We start from the raw sequence: 7,213 nt of genomic DNA, 5'->3' as shown, positions 1-7,213 counted from the left end.
AAACATTTTACAAATCAGGTTATTCTTACAGATAAAATGAGGCACAGAGAGGTAAATATCTTGCCAACAGACATCTCATAAGCCAGAGAGAGAGCTGGAAACAGAACCTCTGTTAAAGTCTGCTCAAACTTGCTGTTTAGCAGGCCACATTTCTCCCAGATAATTAATTGCTAAATAGTTAGGACTTAGGGGGTTGGGGGTCATTTTTGAGAGTAGACTGAGCATGTTTTTTCTGCTGCCCTTTGGTGTAAGTTGCTACTGTCTGTCTGTATGTCACATCCCCTTTTTTATACATTGCACTGGGGACTGCTTTTCCCTCTTGTAGGAGTATCTCATTGACCCAGTCCCAAACTCTATGACTCGATCTAAGAACAGTTGTGAGATCACAGTCGAAAGAAATAAGAGTGGCACGAAAGGGTTTTCTGGAATAAAATGGGTAATACAGGGCTGGCTGGTTCGAGTCTTTTTAGATGGAACCTAAATTCTGTTGCTAGCTCTGCTTCCAGAGGTCAGCCAGGAGCTAAGAAAGGAGTGTCAGAGTAGGTCCGACAGACAGAAAACTCAATTTTTATGCGAAACTTAAATTATACTACAGCTCTTCTCCAAAGACTCTGAGCCAGTCTCCTCATCTACATGGCTTGTGGCTAATGATGTAGTGTACACAAATGAAAATGTCTGTCCTGAGACCTGGGAGCCACAGGGTGCAGCATGCAGCATGGAACAGCTTAACTCATTAGGTTCATTTAATAGGGCTAATCTGTTTATTTTTCCTTTTGCAGCTGTCCAAAGATATTTTGATCCATCCACCCTTCCAATGAAGAGCCAGTGTCCACCAATTTCGCGTATAACAGATGTCAGCCAGTTTCTGCAGAATCGTGCCAGAAAATATGCTAAGTTTATAATATTTTGCTTCCAAACAGTTTGCTACACTACAATAACTTTTAAATTAATTTGTATTAAGGTGCCCTCCCATAGCCACCACTCAGAATTGTGTAAGCATTGTGTAAATGCAAGCCCCACTCCCTGTGTATAATATTATTAACATGTGTTTGTAGAATCAGGCCACCAAGGATGATCTTGGGTTCCTGGGACAAAGATATTACAGCCCAAGGCTGTAAAGTCTAAAAGATGTGGTACATGAGTAAATAAAGTTTGGGAACCTCTGTTAAAGAAACTGGGACTAAGGAAAAGAAACAGAGGCTGTCTATGAGGCTGAGGGAAAAGGAGGAAACCCAGTATACATGAATATGTTGTAGAGCTTTATCAGTGTTCATACTCTTTCCGCTGACTGTCTGCTTACATTATACCGAGTTTAAATCACAGCTTCTACTGGTAAGATAAAAGTTTTCTGGCAGGCTGGGTCTGTTTGCAGATGGATAGGATGGCTTCTTTCTTTATTAGACTTGTGCAAAAACATTTTTAAGTAATACAGCAAGTTCATAAAACAATAATGAAATAGCACTGAATGAAGCAGATTTTAAGTGATCATGAGGAAACAGAAAACTGTGTACTCCTGATTTTAAGCTATTAGATACAACAGACTCTGGAATTTTATTTATGCAAACCTGAAATGTCTTATATTCACTTGTATATTTTCTGTTTCCCAAAGATCATTTGGTCACATACTTGGATATTATTTCTGTTTGACAGGGATGGAGCTCAGATTCATCAGGGATGTCAGGAAGGGAAATGGCCTTTTGCCAGAATAGCCATTTACTTTATTGATGGCTTTTCCCCACCCTTTATAATGAGATTTTATTTTTGTTTGAACAGTGAAAATAACCATTGGTACAGATGCTGATTGACAAATTTAAGAGTCACCCTCTGAGAGACTGCTGCTAAAATAATGACTGATCCCTGCTGTTGTTAGATTTGTGGAGGCCCCAAGCAGAGTCTAAGGCAGATGCCATTGTCCCCTCCAACCCATGTGTGCATGATGCACACTGCTCTCCAGCTTATCCAAACGGAGCCCAGCCTTCCTAGGCCTCAGGTCCTGGAAAACGCCTTGCCTATTCACACATAAGACTAGCTCTGCCTGCAGTGACATGAGAGCGCCTAGAAGGAGAAAGGAAATTTATGGGAAGGGGGAGATCTGAGAGACTGGGAGGATGCATCTCTAGAAGGAGAGGCAGGAAATGCCCCATGAATGTCAGATTGAGTTATTCCTGAATTCTACAAGTAATGCCACAAGGGAAATGACATGGATCATCAAAGCATTCCTTTATGCCCCAATAAACTCCTCCTTGTCTTAGAAGCAGACCCTATACATATTAATAGAAAACCAGTGTGTGTTTTGAGTGTCCAAGATGGCTATACATTTTTTTCTTAATCAGACAGGAAAGAAAAGAAAATGTAGGCAACACTTACAAAATGGATACAAACTCCAAAATGAGTAAAAACTCAAAATGCTTAGAAGCAGTGTTGTTGAAAAGGGCTCAGGGTTATGAGTCCCAGTCTGGAATATTTAACCGATCCATGCAAAGAGGAAAAAAATGTTCAGAGATTAATCTAGCAGTGAAAGGGTTTGTCTGTACAAGGAAAGCTCTATAAAGTAAGCCAAGCCTCTTCTAACAGTCTTTAGGTATTTGAAACATAGAGCCCAGTTAGATACCCTGGTTTGGATACAAGCATCTCTAGTGCTACCCATATGGTATAAGCAGCTTGGGCTATTGGCATCCACATAATTATATATATGCATATATGTAATATTACTTATATATGTACTTATATATATATATGTAATATTATTTGTATAAAGAGCAGTCCAAATTGAGGATGGTTATAAATTTCATCTGACATTGTAATTATTCTGGAAGGAGTCCTGAGCCAGCTTCTCTGCCTGACTTTAGCTACAAGATGCCATCATAAGCCAGATGGCATAGAGGTGCTGGCTAGGTCAGCCTGCTTGACTAGACTTGGAGGCACAGTTTCGTACACGCTAGGGAACAGAGGAGGCTCTCAGTCCTCCCACCTTCCTTTGCTTATCTATGGCCTGGCATGACTCAGGCTGGTATCCATTTGGTGTGGGTAGTCAGTAGTTTGGGATTTGAGAATGAAGATGAGCCTGCGGCATGGAGGACAAACTGACTTATCTAAGGAGAGGTTTTATTCCAAGCTAATCCCTAACAAGGATATGGTAGGCGCGTATGAAGTGTCCACAAGCTACACTACCCTAAGGTCTGCTTTGATGGTCACTGATGATGCACAAAGCACTGAGTACCTAGTGACAGTAACTTCAACATGAATACAAGCCCAGAGATCTATTAAAAACTAAACTAGATTGATTTAGACTCAAAATAAGCAACAAATTGTTATCTGTAATGCCATTAACAGTTTCAAAAATAACCAAGGATTATGGTGAATCCATCTCTGAAAATTCTGACAAGTTTTTTTTGTAAAAGGTGTGTTCTAGTTCAGTCGGAAAACCTGCCAATACTGTTCGGAAGGACAGGCGACATAGTCAGAATGGTGCCCATAAACCTTAAAAATCCATTTCCAATATTAAGATGCTAAACCTGTCGTGGTTTAACCCCAGTCAGCAACTCAGCACCACGCAGCCGTTTCCCCCTCCCCCTCCCAGTGGGGTGAGGAGGAGGAAAGGAAAGGAAAAAAAAGTAAAACTCGTGGGTTGAGATAAGAACAGTTTAATAACTAAAGTAAAATATAATACTAACAATAGTAATAATGAAATATAATAGTAATGAAAAGGAATATAACAAAAAAAAGGAAGGGGGGGGGGGAAGGCAAAAACCAGTGATGCACAATGCAATTGCTCACCACCCGCTGACCAATGCCCAGTTAGTTCCCGAGCCGTGATCCGCGCCTCCCGGCCAACTCCCCCCTGTTTATATACTGGGCATGACGTTCCATGGTATGGAATACCCCTTTGGCTAGTTCAGGTCAGCTGCCCCGGCTATGCTCCCTCCCAGCTTCTTGCACACCTGCTTGCTGGCAGAGCATGGGAAACTGAAAAGTCCTTGGCTTAAGATAAGCGCTACTTAGCAACAACTAAAACATCGGAGTGTTATCAACATCATTCTCACACTAAATCCAAAACACAGCACTGTACCAGCTACTAAGAAGAGAGTTAACTCTGTCCCAGCCGAAACCAGGACAAAACCCAAAAAATTTCCAAAACTTCTAATATGAAAATGATTATGTGACACAGTTTTTGCCACATGTCTTTTGGACAGAGATCTTCCTTATTATTCTAATTCAGAAAAGATTCAGGTAGTGTTTTCTCCAGGAAAGAAGCCAAATGCCAGTTGTACTTTGCACATACTAGTGTTTGGAGTTAAGCTGAGTGGGTCATTTGTACTCCAATAGCCATGGATTTGCCTGCTGTAGAGTCTGGGGTCTTATTTTTACGGTGGGAGATGGTAAGATCCACATGGGCTTTTCTTAATCCTTGTGCATCTGTAGCAGTCAGTGTTGTATTCTTCCTATCAAGAAGAAAAAGAGGCCTTTTTATGCATCTTTAGTATGGCACATTTCCATAAAGAGAGCCAATATTTAGCTTCATTTTTTGCTGTAGGGCCCAAGGAGTTTCCCTTTAGCAACTACAGTTAGATTTCATTTCTAGGTGAATCTATTTTCTTCCTTGCAACATTCTTCCTGAAAACAGGGAAGATATAGCAATTTCCCTTCCCTCTCTTGCTCAACTTCTGGGACAGATGGGTGGAGGGAAAAAAATCAGGATCTGGGAGCTGCAGTAAAACAGAGGAGCTGGGAGGCAAACAGCTGGGACTATGGGGCAGCTTTGTTCGTTAGGCAGCGGCTGATGTCCTTACATAGGCTTATTCAGGCCATCTCAAGAATTCCTGTTCCCGTGAAACTAAGTAGCCGAATGACAACTGTGAACCTGCTGCCATAGATGGTAATGATTTGTTAGAGTAATTCTAAATTCTTTGTCAGTCCACTTGCGTGTATCTACTCTCAACAAGACCCTTGGAAATGACTTGCGCAATGATTTGTTACGCTGTCATTACTTATTAATCTGAGCTTCTGCAAATGATTTTTATTCTTCTGAAGTAAAAATAAAATCCTCATTAAAGAATTTGTTTGTTTTAAAAGCTACACAAAGGATTACAGAGCCTTTGCGAACAAATGTAAGAAAAAATGTGGTTATGCAAAATGTTCCCTCTCATAAGCCCTTACTTGCCATTGACTTCCAGGACCTTTGAATTGAGCCTGAAGTGCATGGCTTAGCTCACTACAAAGCTTGGGGTCAGTAATTAGAATCACATGTACTCGAGGCCACTGAATCTGATTGTAGGTGAAAGTGCCAATTTATACTGGAAATGTGTATTAATACTATGCAAAAAACCCCACTCCAAACCAAGGAAAAACCTATTATCAGATCTGCAGATGACCGTAACCATGATGGTTTCTAGAAATACTTCTTAAACTGTTACTTGAATTTGCCTTATTTCTGGTAAACAGCTTGTGGTGGCAAACTAAACAGGAACAAGGAATTCTTACTCTGGAGTAAGAATGTCCACACATGGTGTTAATCAGGGTAACTCCCTGTGTGGACAGGCTATTATGTGTGACTTTACACTGTTTTAGTCAAACTAGTGAACTTCTTTCTACCCACCTTTAATCAATGAGGAGAGGTTTTAAAGTAAAGTGAAATAAGCCAATATTGAACTGAATCCAGAGTTTCTATAGAGAGGATTCCACCGATTCAGTTAAGCTGGTACAAACTTTAGACAAGGGGTGATCTTTGTTAGTTGCCTCCTGCAGCTGTCTGATACATGAAAAACAGTAGCTTGGAGGTTGTGATGAAACACTGCAAAGGTCCCACTATAACTGATGTAAGATCCTTGCAAACTGAATTAGGGCATTTAAAGAAGAGACAGAAATAGACATGCGTGTGCAGAAAAAGGAAGCAAAAAATACCCCCAAATAACGGTTAGCTGTCCATCCTTCTTCCCCTTTTCCAGCTGCCCCTTCCCAATAAAACAGAGGGAAAAAAAAACCCCAAAACCCAAACAAAAAGGAAACAGCAGTCGAAAAAAGATGACCTGGGCATTAAGAGTGTGGATATGGGTAAGTTTTTTGATGTCTCTTCCTGCAGTAGAGTTAGGAGGCACCATGAGAAAGTTGGTAGAGCCAGGTTCAAAAGGAACAAAAGGAAATGGCCCTTCACACAGTCACTGGTAGATCCATGGAACCTGTTGCCAAAGGATATTTTGGATGATAAAGTCTTACAAGAACTTATAGGGAGACAGGATAAATACCTGGAATAGAAATTCACTGGGGGCTACTAAGTGCACAGAAACCACATTCTACTGAGGAAATACTCCAGACTCAAAGCAGCTGGAGGCTGGGAGAGTAGTTGGGAGAATTATCATGTGTGTTTTCCTTGTTCATACTCTTCCTTTGGTGACCGCTTACGATCACTGCTGAAGACAGGCTATTGGGATAGTTGGCCCCTTGGCCGTATGGCCATTTTTATGTTCTTGTGTAAGAAAAGAAAAGAGCAAGTAACCTGGTGCAGAACAAAACATGCACACTTTCAACTCTTACTGCCTTAAATACTTCTTCCAGTTGGACGTTTTGAGGGGAGATACTCAAAAGTTGCGTTATTGAGTAGTTATAAGAGGAATAGTCCAATCAGAGTCCATGTGGCACAACTACCAAGTAAACACAAACTGACTTCCAACTGTTTGTCTGAGTAAAACTGAGGGCAAAGTATAGAGGGGTGATGAACTCTCCATTTGTTTCCATGCGCATTTGCCTGCAAATATCATCCCCCACATTATCTTAAAGATCTTGGCAACAGCATAGCCAACTGGGTGCTTTCAACTCCAGCTCTTCCTTTGACCACTATCAGTGTTTGTGTTCCTGTTTAAATAAGATAAGGAGGTTCAAAAAAAAAAAGAAAAAGAAGAAAGAAGGGAGGGGAGAGATAGAGCAGAGCTGACTGCCTCATTTGGGTTGAAATTCTCATCCTGACTTTTTACGAGGAGGGGGAGGAAAGAAGGGAATTTTTTTTTCCAGTTCATTTCATTGAAAGATTCTAGAATCTCTCTCCTTTTAAAAATCCTTTTTATTGACAAAAGTTGTATTGGAGTAAAATCCACGGAAAGACCAAGAACGGGGGTTGAAAATCTCCCCTCCAGACGTTAAACCTTTCCTTTTCTGCTAGGTGGTTTCTTTTGTCTTTCTTTGCTTTGCCTTTGTTTGTGGCTTTCTCCTACTTGGCACC

The sequence above is a fragment of the Gymnogyps californianus genome, chromosome 1 (genome assembly GCF_018139145.2).
Source record: "Gymnogyps californianus isolate 813 chromosome 1, ASM1813914v2, whole genome shotgun sequence".
Taxonomy (NCBI): Eukaryota; Metazoa; Chordata; class Aves; order Accipitriformes; family Cathartidae; genus Gymnogyps; species Gymnogyps californianus.
The sequence above is the reverse complement of the archived record's forward strand: the minus strand, read 5'-3'. Positions refer to the sequence as shown.